Source organism: Saccostrea echinata, unplaced genomic scaffold (assembly GCF_033153115.1).
Source record: "Saccostrea echinata isolate AGI-Se365-2 ecotype Australia unplaced genomic scaffold, CSIRO_AGI_Sech_v1 ptg000005l, whole genome shotgun sequence".
NCBI classification, from domain to species: domain Eukaryota; kingdom Metazoa; phylum Mollusca; class Bivalvia; order Ostreida; family Ostreidae; genus Saccostrea; species Saccostrea echinata.
In genome coordinates, this window is record NW_026889754.1 from 1,136,067 (window position 1) to 1,153,334 (window position 17,268).

General features: G+C 34.9%; 1 pseudogene; it reads right to left on the reverse strand.

Annotated features, from left to right (window-relative positions):
• Positions 1–1,266: 1,266 nt before the first annotated feature.
• LOC133179846 (uncharacterized) lies at positions 1,267–16,575 on the reverse strand (annotated as a pseudogene).
• Between the last annotated feature and the right edge of the window lie 693 nt (positions 16,576–17,268).

Sequence of the window (17,268 nt, forward strand, 5' to 3'; positions counted from 1 at the left end):
AAACAAAAAAGTTTAAAATTGACCATACACAAGTTCACTTCCGGTTCGGACAGGAAGTACCGGAAACACACGAAAACAACTTCGAAACAAAGAAAATGTCATGATCTAATACTCCTGTAAATTTCACATCTTTACCTCAAACCATTTCCGAGAAAAATTCCGGACAAAAGTTCATTTAAAAATTGGAAATTCGGCCGTAACTTCGGACCGGAAGTGAATTTTTCAAAAAGCGGAATTTTATATAAACTTCATATATCAGCCTAGTATCATGTGAAAAATTGTGAAAATCTATCCAACCATCTCTGAGTAATCGCGCTCACAAAATTTGGGAGGAATAATAATAATAATAATAAAAAGAAACAATACAATCACTATAGGTCTTCCGTTGTGAACGGAAGACCTAATAATAATAATAAAAAGAAACAATACAATCACTATAAGTCTTCCGTTGTGAACGGAAGACTTAATAATAATAATAATAATAAGAAACAGAGTAAAAACAACATGTTCCCAAACTCCGTTTGGGGAACATAATTATAGCAGGAATTTTAAATAAAGAAAGAAGTTAAATATCTTTCAACTTCTTAAATATTAGAAAAAATAAAACATCATGAGTATTGTATCATTGAACCAAAATAATGCATTAGTCACATGCCCAAATAGTTAATTTTACACCTTATATTCCTTGACTTATGTTTTGGTTTTACTCCCTCTTACGGGCCTGGTAATAATTATGGCTTTATTTCCGTCCACTGGCTGGACCTCTTAGTCTCTGGATACAATGACCTCTTTCTCCAAAGTTAGTGTCTGATCCGACTGCACCGAGGCCCTCCTCTTCCTGGCAGCTTCCTCTCGGAATCTATTCCTGGCTGTTGACACAGGGGCCAGGGGCATTAAACTCTCTCTTGGGTTGAGGTATGTTCCTTACCGTGGCATAAGACGGCTTCATATAACTTTCATGTTTAAAACGTCCATGACGTTTCACCTGTGCTTTACGCGTGCTTGCGTATCTGCAATTTTCCCAAGGACATTTGAGGCTCATGGACCTCTGTCCAATGAATTTGTTGTGATAAGTAATTAAAAATTCATCATATTTCTCTGAAAGATAGATTGAACTTTCGAAATGTTGTTGACTAAATATATCCTTCTCTATCCATAACTCGGACCTGCTTACCCTTCCGCTCTTGGCGTAATTCTTCATACTTCATGAAATAAAAATTAAAAAATATGTTGTTATTGATTTAATGTGTTTTGTTCTAAATTGACTTAGTATTCAAGCACTCCTTCTAGGAAACCAACATATTGTCCTGATGGCTCGGGATAATTTTCCTAATTTTCCACACGCAACAACTGGTTGTAACTTTGCGATTTCCGGCACCTAGTCTCCCATGTATCCACCAAATATACTGCTTGTACGCTGTGTGTCGACGAGATCTATTAAAATTCTCATCCCTAGGTTCAGCCAGCACATCGTTGTGGTACCTCATGGCTACCTCCAACACAAGTTCATCGAGAACAACTATTTGAAAATCTTTAAAAAATGAGTTTAATGTCAGGCAAAATTGTATGCTGCAGGGTTTTAGCAAGAAACTAATGCAGTTTATAAGAAATCATACTTACAGGTAATCTGGAGTGACAACTCTGACTGGATTTATTCAGCAAACTTTTTCTCTTTCCAAGGGCATTTCCCTGCAATGGGTGCAAATGCACCAGCTTAGAACTGTACCGCTTGGATGTTGTAGAAGCTCTGGTTTTTCACCTTGAACTGTGTGAATGAGATCTAGGATGAAAGATGGTTGCTTAGAGCACACTAATCTAAGAGCATCTCTGAGGCTGTCGGTGTCTAATGATGCAATACAAGTCTGAGAGAGTCTATAAAAATTTTGACACAAGAGTTACACATACAGATCAATACATTGGTGTTTTACTTGTGCACTCTCTCTCCCTCTACATGAGCTTCTCTGTCCTGCCTTGCTTGGACAGTTAATACCAGTCGATTTGGTCCTTGGCAGCCTCTTCCCCCTATTCTCCTTCCTCTCCTGGCACAACCACGACCTCTACCCCCAGCTGCAAGGGACTATAGTTTATGAAAGTGAAATCCCACATTAAGCATTTCTACAAGGCGATGACCACTTAATTCTGTAAGGTAAGAGGGGGGGGGGGTAGCAGAATTTGGAAATAATCTGTCCGCGAAAATGTTGAAAAAACATAAATAATATGTGGAAATAACCTATAAGAGGTCTTATTTGCAGGTGCTTATTAATGCAATTTATTAAATTAACAAAAATATTTCTGTTTTATTCATGTCATTCATATGTGTTAAGAGGAAATTTAGATATTAAAGTATTTAATAATAATTACATTCAAAACCCGTCTAACTCTCCCACGACCTCTCCCTCTTCTGTAGTTTGGTACATAATCATCATCACTGACATCGGACTGATTAGAAGAATTTGCAGGTGAATAATCACTTCTCGATCTATCTGAATTCTGCACAATAACGGCAGAAGGGTCATTTAATTCATAATTTATTAAGAATATTTTACCCTTGGAAGTTAATTTGACCTTTTTTGAAGTTTCTTACTCGTTTTCACTGTAAAACAATTTACACCCTATGGGGCCTCAAGTTGTTAAAAGAGCTTTTCAGCCGCAGTTTCTGAAAATTTATGGTCACAATTGTATTGTAGCTGCATATTTATGTAGTTATTAGCTTATTACACTTTTTAAAGGTCAATTTCATTCATGACATGGTATAACTGTTTAAAATGAATGAAAAATACAGATACTCACGTCTGACTCCATCTTCGTATAACTTCGTTATCAGCATCCCGTTCGGGTTCGGTAATCATCGTTACAGTGTCCCGAGAGATAATTAAACAATGGCAGTTGGAAAGACAGCGCAGAGCATGTATGCAATTAAACAGCCTATACTTTGTTTATTGTGCGGAATTTCTTATCATAACTTCATAATTATCTTAGTTTTATCAGTAGGTGTTAAGTAATGCTGAAAGTTCCCATTCAAAATGTACCTTCAGTTACAGCTAGTATTACTTTAATGGACAATCATGTTTTTATGCCCCTGGGTCGAAAGATCCCGGGGGTATATTGTTTTTGTCCTGTCTGTCTGTTTATCTGTTTGTCTGTCTGTCTGTTGTCAACTTTTACCTTGCCCATAACTTTTGATTGGTTGGAGCTATGACTTTTATATTTCACATGTGTATTCCTTGTGACAAGACCTTTCTTTTGGTACCATCATTTTTGACCTTGACCTTGGAGTTTGACCCACTTTTGCAAAATTTCATGAGACTTTAACCTTGGCCATAACTTCTGAACAGTTGGTGCTTGGGGTTTCAAACTTCACATGTGTACTTTTTGTGACAAGGCCTTCCTTTGGATACCAACAACTTTGACCTGACCTTGGAGTTTTACCTACTTTTGATAAACTTTAACCTTGGTTATAACTTTTGAACAGTTGGTGCTTGGGGTTTCAAACTTCACATGTGTATTCCTTGTGACAAGACCTTCCTCTGGATATCAACCTCTTTGACCTTGACCTAGGAGTTTGACCTACTTTTGAAAAACTTTAACCTTGGCCATAACTTCTGAACGGTTAGAGATGGGGCTTTCGTACTTCACATATGTAATCCTTGTGACAAGACCTTCCTTTGGATACAAACCATTTTGACCTTGACCTAGGAGTTTGACCTACTTTTGAAAAACTTTAACCTTGGGCATAACTTTTGAATGGTTGATGCTAGGGCTTTCATACTTCACATATGTAATCCTTGTGACATCACCTTCCTTTGAATACCAACCACTTTGACCCTTTGACCTTGACATAGGAGTTTGACCTACTTTTGAAAAACTTTAACCTTGGCCATAATTTTTGAATGGTTGGTGCTAGGGCTTTCATACTTCACATATATAATCCTTGTGACAAGACTTTCCTTTGGATACCAACAACTTTGACCTTGACCTTGATGTTTTACTTACTTTTATTAAACTTTAACCTTCGCCTTAACGTTTGAACAGTTGCAGCTAGGGCTTTCAAATTTAACATTTTTTATCTTTTGGTCTGGATTTTGACTTGCATTTGAGAAACTTTAACCTTTGCCATTAGCTGCCATACGGGGGCATCAGTGTTTCACAAACACATCTTGTTTCTTTTAGATATGGATTAACCTTAGACATCATATTATCCACATTGCAGGCATAATCTGCAAATTTTTAAGAAGATTTATCTCGGATAAATAAAATTGCCAGCATTTGAGAAACTTTAACCTTTGCCATTAGCTGCCATACGGGGGCATCAGTGTATCACAAACACATCTTGTTTCTTTTAGGAATGGGTTAACCTTAGACATCATATTATCCAAATTGCAGGCATAATCTGCAGATTTTTAAGAAGATTTATCTCGGATAAATAAAATTGCCAGCTTGAGAAAGAAGTCTGTGAAGAATGCAAATTAATCTCCATCTTTTAATGTAGCAGTAAAATGTGTCGAGACAATTAACTAGTGATGAAAGTAAAATTAAGGGGGGGGGGGAAACAAAAACACAAAAAATCCCCCCAAAAACTAACAAGCAGAAAAGTTGATGACCAAGATTTATAATGTACAATGTAATTTTGTTGTTCCGATGGGTTCAGAAACAACAATTGTAATCTTTGGAGTTTTATTTTTAAAGATGTCATCTTTGCTACGGAAACGTCAGTTAAAATAGCAGTATAAAGTGAAAAACCCAAGTAAAGACCAATGTTTCAGAAGTAGCGATACAATGGCAAAAACATTGAACTAGTTTTAAATATATATAAACGCAATCACAAACTACGAGGTGGACAAGTTGTTTTTTGACATATTCATGACTAACTGGACATAAAAGCAATTAAACGTACAATCATGAAATCTCGGGTGGTTTATCCTGAACAGCACATCCGCTTTGTTGCAACAGCACAAACACATCTCTTGGCCAATTTCTTTGATATATGTCTCTAAAAATATTTGAAAAAGTACGATTTTTTAGCAATAAAATATTCCCCCCAAAAAATCTTACACTTATGAAATTGCAATGTATCAAATTTACATCAAACTTTTGCATTGCAAAAACCTACAGTTTCTAAAAATGGAATATCAAAAGAGCTAGTTACCCTCATTTTGAAAATGTAATTTTCAATCCTAGTCTTAGGTTACTGCTGCTAAACTCAGACCAGAATCCTTAACATATACAAAAGGTTTACGTCTGATGAAAATCCAGAAGTTATTACCGAGCCAGGCACTGTTATCTCAAGGAACTTTGTGCAATGTCTAGACATTATCATTACACAGATAGAACGTCATTTAGAGGGCATTATCTAAAAACCATAGCATTTTTTAAAGTGAACTCATTTTGTTGGTTTCCTTTTAATGACTGTCAAATTATGTAAATAAAATTGGACAGTATATGCAATGTTTATAATGCATTTGTTGTAATCCAATATTCATTACATGTATGATGAATATTTAATTACTTTTCAAAACAAGCTGGGAATGAGTTCAATTATATGGTGCCCTTTGTGGGAGTACAGTTATATGGTGCCCTTTGTGGAAGTTCAATTATATGGTGCCCTTTGTGGGAGTTAAATTGTATATATGGCTTTGTGGGAGTTTAAGTTTATGGTGCCCTCAGAGTGTGGAAGTCAGCTAAGTGTCTATTGATAAAACTTGACTTTCATGTTGCATCGTTAGCATTTTAGGAATTGCGACTTTGTGTCAGTGTTTTGCATTTTCTTATTACAGAACAGGCCTTGAATGTTTTTTTTTTAAATTGATATGTTCATTATTTCTCCTTCGGCAGTTGCTGTTTGGGATTCTGGTTGAAATGAGTCGTTATCTATTTCAAGGAAAGAGATCTGATTCTTTTATCATTGATGTAATTGGAAACAAATCACCCAAAGTATAATACATGTAGGTAATAATCTAGTACAATATATTTCAGTAAAAAAAATAATTCTGCAACATGTGAAGAGAAAATATTTGTTAATGAGCAGCCGTAGTGCAATATATGTAACAAAGTACAACAGATTGATTGATTGATTGTATATTGTTTTACGTCCCATTCGAGAATTTTTTACTCATATAGAGACGTCACCATATACCGGTGAAGGGCTTCAAATTTTGACCTTTACTCGGCACTCAGGGCCATTGAACCGTGAGGGATCTTTATCGTGCCAACGCCTGCCGTGACACGGGGCCTCGGTTTTTAAGGTCTCATCCGAAAGACCCGCAACTTTCACTTCAAAGTGCCGAGCGCATGGCGAAGGAACAGTTGCTACCTATTTTTTATCGACTTAGGTCTGTCGCGGCCGAGATTCGAACTCACGACCTCCCGATCACGGAGCGAGCGCTCTACCGACTGAGCTACCGTGAACGGTCAAAGTACAACAGAAGTCTGTATATCTGATATCTATTTCTGCATTTTGCTCAACTAACTGCAAGAATTTCAAATATTTCTTCATGCTGTAAACATATAACTGTTAGTAGAAACTATAGATACCTTTTAGAATTTTTCTGCCAGCAGTGAAAAAAATTCAATTTCCTCCGCCTGTAACATAATCTGTCTGCAAAGCACATCAATGAAAGATTGAATTTTACTCTCAGATCTTCATAGATTTCTTGAGATGGATCACTGTTCGCTATCTTCACCTTTTATTGAGAACTCAGATAATGATAACAATTATCTAATCCACTGTCCTTTGCCTTCAGCTTAAACATCTTAAGTATATGCTTACCTCTAGTTTGATATCTTTCTTCTTCATATTAAATTATAAGATTTAATAAGTTTTGGTTGTAATTAATAATATAATGAAGCTAAGCTTTGATTTCTGTAATTGTCTGTTCCTGTTGCATGTTGGTGTAGGGAGTATGCCTAGCAAGCCTTAATTTGGTCGTCATGACTGAAATTACCAACTCCTTGTACAAATTGCCAACTCCTTGTAGAATGCAGCCGTTAAGATGATATACCTGTAAGGAGTCTTTAAAAAGAAATAAACATTTACAGTATCAAGGTTTCTAATCTCAGTAGGCAAGGCATTCCATGATGATATTGTTGATGGAGAGAATGAGTTTCTTAAATAAGTTTGTTCTGCATTGGGGTATAACAATACCATAATAATTACGTAAATCGTAATGGGTTGTTCGTGAGACTTCAAAAGGTTATCGCGAGACCATGTTTTATTTTATCTTTATCACCAGATGAGGTGACAAATGTTCCATCTAAAACAATAATATACTCATCCTCCACAAATGTTTTTTTTTAGCTTTATCGGTAGACTACGGGGTTTTCTTTTCAGTAAGGGCCTTCTTTTATTGTTATCAGTCTTTTTTAATTGTTCTTTGATATATACGACTTCTGTTCTGGAATTTGCAAATATCTTCCAACTCTGATGTATTATTAATCATTAAGAGATCTGACTGGAGGTGTTTGAGTGCAGAATTGACTCGTTAAGGATGTTTTGATTATGGATAGACATTATTTCTTTTAGTTTTTCTCTTTTAGCAGGATCCCGCCTTTTCTTCTGGTCTCGTTCAATGTGCACACAAGTCCTACATCTACAAAATGAATGTCTGAATAAAAGATGCATATGCTTTTTTTTTTTTTAAAGGTATTTTTTTTTTAAAGAAATACTTTATAATAACGTTTATTGCAATATTGTACGAGGGTTGTTCGAAAAGTTCGTGGACTGATGCGGTAAAATTAAGACTATGTAGTCTATGCTTATAAAATTTTTAATGAACATAAAACAACAAAAGTTAAAGAAAATATTTACCAAATTATCATAAAATAAAAAAGACTTATATGATCACCCTGCGCTGTCGCCATTTAGTTTCATGACGTCATTGTTTTTCAATGTCCGCATTCTCTAACTCATACACTTATCTTGATGAGCTTCCTTGGAGTTAAATAAAGGTTTAAACCCGTCTTGTTTATATGATTTTACAATGTCATAAACAACTGATTTCAATGCATATAATATTGTAAATAGATCTAAAAGATCCTCACTTGATTATAACAGCATATTTGCTTGTCGGAGTTTAACATCTATCACACATGATCAACATCACTTTTCGACGTGACAAACTTTGAACACTCTTACTAAAACTCGACATTAACTTTTACATCTCTCGTCTCTTATCTTTTTCTTCGTTTAAAAACAAGTACTCTAAATGCATTTTGTTTTTTAGTAGCCCATTTAAGTATTTCCTAGGTCTATGCCAGTTTTTCCAGAGAGTGAAACTTTATAGAATGTTGGAAAAAGGAACCCACCCCCTTTCTGACGTCATTACAACCCCATAATTGTTCGGACATTTCATATAAAATTTACGATAAAATTTCATAGAACTTGCAGAATTGGGTAAAAATTGTAAATTTTACGGTACAATTGTGTCATACCACATGAGTGAATTAACGGGATTTTTGAATGACGAATGCTCATATCAAAAAAAGTTTTTTTCTCAGTTACACTTAGGTAGAAAAAACGTAATTTCGAGGTTGCGCCGCCTGGACATACCATTGCTTTCAAAAACATCAACAATTTCTTAAAAAATAAAACTAGTGATGTATTATTTATTATATAAATCAAAAAGATGATACTAATTAAACATTAAAAAATTCACTGATGTATCTTAAGCAATTTTAATTTTATGGCGCTAGTCCACGAACTTTCCAAACAATCCTCGTAATAACTTTGAAATGATAACTGCTTAATCTTTAGTTTTGGAAAGTCTGTTTTCCAAATTGCAAAGAATTCTGACCTTTCTACAGTGTATGCATACTTAATGGATATTACTGGTTGATGATATTTTTGTCGTCAACATATAGATCATAAAGATCACTTTTCATCGTCGTGAGAGGCAACATCATATCACCATTATCAGGCATTCTGTCTGCATGAAAGATATATTAGGGCTCTTTCTGTTGACATCCAAAATCCTTTGGCATTTCTCTAGCTAGCTGCTGATTTTTTCTTCCAAAGCTCTATAGCTCACTTAAGTGTCCGCCGTGTGTTTCTAAGCTTTTCATATTTCCAGCTTCTAAAGAATCACAGGTCCATTTTTACAAAAGATGGCACGTTGCATCCATATTTGAGTGGGATTCAAATTTATTAAACTGAGAAACCAAGCCCCCTTCCAAGGGGAAATAATTTAGAAAGGACACAAATACGTATGGGCCATAAAAAAACTCAAGAACTACTGGACCACAAAAGCTGAAACTGATGCATGTAAGGAAGCCTCCTGAGGTAGTGTTAAAATCATAGCCCCAGGAGGTAGGTTGGGGCCACAATAGGGAAAAGAAAGTTTTACATTGAAACACATGTATACAGGACGAATCTGATAAAAAAAAAATCTTCTCAAGGACCACTGGACCAGGAAAGATGAAACTTAAGTGAAAACTTCCCGAGGAAACATAATGAAACATCCATAAATGAAATGGTCAACTTTATGAAAGAAAGCAATGGTAGTTTACCTTGTTGCCATGGAAACAGGGTTAGTAGGTGTAAAATACCCAAATATTGCTATTTTAGGCATGATATAAGAAAAAAAATACTAGGCAAAGCTCTTTATTCATGCATATTTTTTTTTAATATGTTCATGACATTTAAAACATTGCAAAAAACAGTATATGTCATAAAGTTTCTACACTTTCAAATTTTCTAATGCTTAGTAAGTTAGTTATTAGTCCTCTTTACCTTCCTTGTCAGGATTTTAGTATTTGAAGACTTTGCCAGGTAATATGAAAGTCGTATTAGGGAGATTTATATTTAAAATATGTTATTTTGCTTATGTCTTAAAACATTTATAGGTAAATCAAAAATAAACATTTTATTACACCATAAGGTTGGTCTAAATGTTCCTTTTTCACCATCCGAGTTATTTCCCTTGTTGGAGCTCTTAAGGGTTGAAGAATACAAAACGAGTAAAATATAAACAAAATGGCAGACGATAAAGTCTGCAATTTTTTATCTTGTATTGAAAGATCTTGTTCACAAAACTGTACCTCAATAGAATCAGAGATTGATGAAAAACAGAATATTCTGCTAACGGAGGCCGGAGGTTTGCCAACAGCTTTCACCAAAAAAATTCTTATCTGTCATAATCATCGAAATGAAATCTTGCATCAAATAAGTTAAGAATAAGATCTAAGCAGTGTGGATTGCCAGAAGTATTACGAAAATCAGAAGAAATCAGGGTGGTATGGGGTGAAGGCCGACATAATTTTAACCTTTCAAAAAGTCCTAGAAATACAGAAAGGTTGTGGAGTGGTAGTCCCCATTGGAACACGTAAGTAATTTTTGATTAATAATCCATTCCAATGTCACATATAAATGACTATATAATACAATATAGAATAATAAGGACATGCAGAACCAAGAAAACTTGGATGTACGGATTACATGAAAATGAACTATACTGTAACAGTGTAAACTTGTGCCACATTCCAAGTGGGAATCTTTTTTTTTTACTTTTTGAGATTGGCCACTATGCAGTATTTAAATGAAGAACTTAGTGAAAGATTTTGTAACTTCTTTTTCATGATATTGGTTCAGTTCTTAATACTCTTTGGTCAAGTTAAAAATGTGCCATTAAATTATAAAGTTCATTTGAAGAGATGAAATATTAAGTATTAAATTTTATAATAGGTTGAACTATTTATATTAATTTTGTACTCAAATTGTGTATTAAATGTTTTTTAAGTTTTAAATTATAATTTGATTGTACATTGTACAACCCTTTTGTGACATGTGCATAATATTATTATTATATATTAATTGCATTTTGTCAAATGCATGGTGACATACCACTGAGACCTGGTGCCCATTGGATTGTTGTTCATACAACATGTCACTGTAATAAACTAGTTACAATATTTATAAAAATTCCCTTCAAACTAAATTAACATACATATAAACTTTGAATATCTGATTTTTTTTATAAAAGTCATAATTTATTTGAAGCAAATGATATGCATAACTGCATTGTCCCAAAGCATAGGGTTTGTTTTGTTTAGCCCGACCGTGAATGCATAAAAAAACATTGACCCAAAGGGAAGTCATGCCCTCTATAATGTACTAGCCCAGATTAAAAATTCACTGGCCCCTGACCAGTGGGTCATCAATTATTTTGAGCCCTGGTACAGACGTAAAGATTTACAGCTAATAAAGCGAAGAAAAAGTTTTCTCACTTTTCTGTCATACTATTTGAAAAAAGTTTATTGGAGACCTTTGTTATTACACTGCAAGCCAGTGTCTTCTGAACTAGGTAAAGAAGTCTATCTAAATCTGACTGCCCTACGTACACTTTCTTCTTAGCTTATTGTCATTGACTTTTCCATGCCAATTCAGTCTCCTAATATAATTATCCATGTACTGACCATTGTTTTTTCAGCTATTACAGGCATATCAATCATGCATACACTTATGATTTTTTTTAGGTTTATGTTGTTGACCAGTACATATAAGATCATTCTGATGACATACACTTTACATGTCAAGAACAAAGTTATATTCCACATGCATGTAGTATCCATAAAACATGTTTGTTTGTAATAAAACATGATGTAATAACATTTTATTATTTATAAATTAATTGTCATAATTATTTTTCTTTTCTAGCAATTTGGCCAAACTGCAGAAACGCTTTACTAGCTACATGTAATTTAACTAGTTTGCCTGATGACAATATTGAATCTACTCCTATATCAATCAATCCTCATGATTCAGAAGATTTTCAGGATAACAGCTTTCCTCCTTTATCAGCCAAGGTACACGTGATATATTATCAACTATTTTAAAATATTAGTGTAGTTGCTAAAAAAACACTCATTCCAATTTTAGGAAAGCTAATCCCATGTAAAGACATTGTTACAGAGAATATTCCTGTCATGCAGTTTTTTTTACCAATGAAGACTGGTCTGAAGCAAATACATGTATCTCTGCAATGTATTCAGGACTTACAGAAGGTACCTGGATGATGTTTGTAAAAAAAAAAAACAACTGGGTTTTAAAAGCACTTGAGTCACTCAGGTGACCTTTTGCTTTCTGATTTTTTCCCTGGCCGTGTAACTTGTTCATCGGGTGTCAACTTTTGAACATTTCTAGCTTCTTCTCTTGAACTACGGAATCAATTTCAACTGAGTTTGGCAGATAGCATCAATGGTTGAATGGATACGAAACTTGTGAATTTTGTTGTTCCGATCCCTTCTCCAGCCCCACTCCACCCCTCGGCCGGGGTCTAAGAGATTGGGATAAAACCACGTACAGAGTAGAAGTTAATATGTAATGATGACAATGATAACTTTGTAAGTAGCCAATTTGTTCAATTAATTATAATTATTAAGAATCTTAGAAAGTCATTTTATACATCTCATTTTTTGTCCTCTAGAGGCTTAAAATATTGAAATTTATATCTTTTATAGCAAAATCTTAAGATTTCAGACTTAAAAATATCAAACTGACAATAAAACTGATGGCATTTTTCTGTTTTCATTTGAACAGATGAAGACAATGAACGTAATGAGGACACACAGGAGCCTTCAACTAAGAAAAGAAAGGTGACGCAGAAAAATTTTCCTGTTCAGTTAGATACGCCCTGAAATTAAAAGGCAGTAATGACATGCCCTCTTCTTTTACAAAGCCAGAAAGATCTAGCAAAGTTTCAATTTTGATGGGGATTGAAGGTAAAGAAACCAAAAAAAAAATTTCACGGAAGACCAGAGGTTGCTTTTACATGAAAAATACGACGGAGGAAAAAGAACAGGAAGAAAAGAAGATCCAATAAAAGTTTCTGAGGAAATGAGTCACTGATGCAAGATGGAAAGAGAAGGTTTTCTAAAGATCTCTACTTAAATCCACAATAAATTGCGAGCTAGACTTGCGTAAAAGGACAAGAAGGAATGTGATTTTGAGGCAGCCGAGGCTGACATCAATTCAGAAGATTTTGGCTGACCAGCTTCAATGGCACCTACCTCTAATTTCTGATTTATCTTCACTCTTCGGGACAATTCACTAGTCTTGATGTTAACACGTAATACCTTAGACAGCAAGGATCAAATCAGAGATAGGTTGCTAATATGTAAACAATTGCACTTGCAAGACTGATTGGAAATATTAAAACGTTAAGTTCACTAAGAAATATAGTCCTCTGTTTATAAATGCCTTGAAATCAGAATTTCGGTTACAAAACAAGAACGAAAATGTATTTAATGTGATTTTCAAGCAATAAGTAGTGTTTTACAAATACTAAATACATGTTCCTGAGTGGGAATAAGATATGAAATATCCCTACGCTCCGAACAATTTTAGCGAGGGTAAAATGTAAACATGGCTTTGGCAGAGATCGTGATTTACATGTATGTGTATTCCACCTTTTTATGATGGCATATTTCTGCCTCCTTCATGCAAGATAAATTAGAATTAAAATCGTTGTCTTTGTGTAAATCATTTAAGAGTTGCAGTGTTCAGTATAGACATGGTGGAGTCTAGGATAAGTTTCCACTATGCTGCCTAAGCAGTTTTTTGTTGTTCTGTAAGTTCTCTTTTATAGACTGCCTGTACCTGAAATCACAATTATACATTGCTTACTTTTAAAATAAAAACCAGGCTGAAGTTTATAATGACACATCAGCTAGAAAAACAAAGGAAGGACAAGAGGTGTGGACCTCAAGTCACCCGAATATCACATAACAACTTGAAACTGAATTAAAGGATAAAAATAAATAAAGGAAGAAAATAAATTCACATCTCCTGGGGTAGAGTGGGGCTACAATGGACGATCAAAGATTTACACAGGAATATATAGGGAAAATATTTAAAAATCTTCTAGAGAACAGCAAAGCAATGATTGGTCATATTTGTGTGAAAGTATCCTCAGGTTTTGTACATGCAAGTTTGTTCAAATCATGACCCCCGGGGGTAGGGTGGGGCCACAATGGACGATCCAAGTTCAAAATAGGGACACCTGATCCCACATCTAATGTCTTAGAGGTACGTTTTTGCTCTGCTCATATTTTGTAATGTTTAATTGAGTTTTGAGCTCGAATACTGTTCGTTATGTCCACATATTTCACGATCAAAGTTTAACATAGGAATATATAGGGAAAATCTTTAAACATCTTCTTCTCAAGAAAAGCAAAGCCATGGTTGGTCATATTTATATGGAAGCATCCTTAGGTAGTGTAGATTCAAATTTGTTCAAATCATGACCCCAGGGGTAGGGTAGGACCCTAAAGAAAGTTTAAACTTTTAGGAAAAAAGTCACAGTAAAAAAAAAATATGTTAGCATCCTTAGTTCGTGTATATTCATTTTTTTTTTCAAATCAGACATCCCCTTTTCGAAGCTTTTCAATATTAAACTGATTTTTGCTTTTTTCTTAGCCACAGTGCTCATTGAGCAATGTGGCCCCTGGGCCTCTTGTTAAGAGTTGTAATCTAAATCCTTATCAGCCCTGCAGTGTCTGTATTAGCCGTGGAATTCTGATTCAAGTATTGTAATGTCGGGAATATCACGTATGAAAATAAATGTATTTATGACTAAGAATTTATTAAACATGCATTTATTTGTAAATAAAAATCTTAAAGTCTACAATATTTTACAAGTTTCTTGTAGGTTTTCTCCTCCTCCATACACAACCGTAAAATTACAGTGAAGGTATAAACAATCTTGTTTACTGTGACTGTTTTTGATGGTGAAGGTCTAAATATGAATTTCAGTGAGGGTTTTTTTTTATCAGCTGAAGAAAAGAAAAAAATAATAACATGGTGTTAAGATAATCCATCCCTAATAGCCTCAGATTCAATGAATTTGAATAGATAACATATGTGTAGGGGTGGAATACTCAGTATATTTAGACATAATTCCCATTTATTACTATTGATATGTAAGAATGGAACGTGTCCTAATTTATTACCTTAACCTTTGTTAAAGAGTAATCTCCCTCTTTTTTTAAGTCATAAAAATCAAGTTTTAAAAGTCTATACGGTAAAAAAATTGTTTTCGATTGTCATTCTATTTCTAATGCTTTAATGCATCTTTCCACCACAGTATTTATTGATATTATTTGAATTTTTATTTTAAAAAAATTGCTTGTCTCAATAGACTTCAATACAATTTCTGTTAATTAATTACTGCTTAGGTAATTACAATTTTGAAACTTTCTCCTGGTATATCCTTTTCTACTGTAAAATGCTTTGAATTAATATCAAAGTATTATATACGTGATGGATATTTAAGGATAGAGAATGACGTCTTATTAGGGTTGGAAAACCTTAAAATTGTTTTATTTAGGTTCAACGCATTCGAAAAAAATATTAAGGATGCGCGTGCAATTTATAATGTATTCTATTAAACACCACAACAATATTAACCCTCATACTTCAGCATATCCATAAAACCCTGGAAAGAGAGAGAGGAGGGAAAAGTAATATTTGTTGGAACGTAGCATTACGTCTCGGGTAATGACCTTTTAATGAAAAATGAAACATAAAACGGATACCTTGATTGATAATACATTTTAGTACATATGTTGGTTGTAAATCATGCAGATATCAAATTTATAAATTATTAAAAAAAATTTAAAAAATCTATGATATTCAAAATTCAACCTTTTTGCTACACTTCACATAAATATGTACAATTTTTCACCACTTTATGACACGTTATTGCAAATTTTGAATCTGTTTAAGTATTTTGGATTCGAGGAAATATGAATTATTTGGGTTTTGAAAGCGTGGGAATAAATGTCACTGTTTCCCGATCTCCCTAACATGTCATAATGGGACCACTCTGTTTAACTACCGACTCGCCTCGTTTTAATTTCTGCCCGCGCAGTGAATATGGCATGCCCTTCCTGCAAACTCTTTCAGTACCAGTATGTAGATTTCTGATTCCAAAAGTGTATCACAAAGAGCTGGACTTGTAATAAAATAACTATCCAACACAACATGATGTCGGTACAGATACGACTGTATTAACTACAGGATAACATCATACCCTACACCACAAAGACTGCGAGGGTCACCCTGCTCTACCTATTCATGAAATTAATTAAACAAAAATATGGTTTTTTTTTTGGGGGGGGGGGGGGGTTATGGATGGCCAGTTGAAAGGAAAAGAAAGTATAAATGAAGGTTGCTGCCAGAGTTTCTATGGAGGCTGCTGCCACTGTTGCTGTGGAGGTTGCTGCCAGGGTCGTTGAGGGGACTGCTGCCAGTGTTGCGGTCGGTTCTGCTTCCATTGTTGTTGTTGTCTGCATTTTTTGTGTTTTGTTTCGGTTGAAAGGGTTTGGTCCTCGATAAGATGCATTGCTCTGGTTATAAAACATTGACAAGGAGTACAGTTCTTCTCTGGAGGAATTTCTGAATTCAGAGGCGGATGCTTTTAGAGCAGGTTCTGAGACTAAACTACTTTCAACGCAATCCAGTTCGGCTTTTGCTCTTGCTTCTCTGTGCTTCGAATGTTTTGGCTGTTTGCCAATTATCCGGCTCTTAATATTGGTATCGAGTCCATTCTCACTAAACTGAACGTTGTAGTTCTGGTGAATCATGTCCGAAAACCATTTTTCAGCTCTAGCTAGGTACATGTCAATGGTTTCACTAAATTCCCGTTTAATTCCCCTAACTAAAAATGTGGCCTCACTTGGTGCAAACCTCTCAGGAAGTTTTTAAACAGTTGCATGTTGGTTTTTTCGGCCGTCGACAATGTGTGAAGCCAGGTGACGGCCTGTCCTGCAAAGTAATAACTGACAGCCAATAAAGCCTTTACATCTCTTTCATTTTGGAATTTTTGCCAATTCTAAAAAATTGCCAGCCAAATGTACACATTGTCTGCTCCGTCGAGTTTCTTAAGCTTTACACCTGTAGACATCACGTGACGTTTGCAAAAGCGATGATATATGGGTAAAAATGGGTACAGACACCACAGGACCGTGAAGCTAATCTGATATATGTGATAGTCACAGTCATGTAGCAGGGGCATATAAATCTCACCATCAAAGACAGAAGCTGTTAGGAACTGGCCTACACCTAGTAATCCCACCGAGCTACTCTCTTGGGATTTCTAAATTATCATAGGGATCACATCCAGCTCTACGCTGCTATCTATACAGTTTTGTATGTCTTGGCAAATGTGAAGGAAAAATGGATTTGGACCTCTGTGCACCAGGAGACATTTGCGAAAACTAAGATGACTCTTTTGTCATACCCTGACCCTGAGGGACTCTTCATCTTGGACACAGATG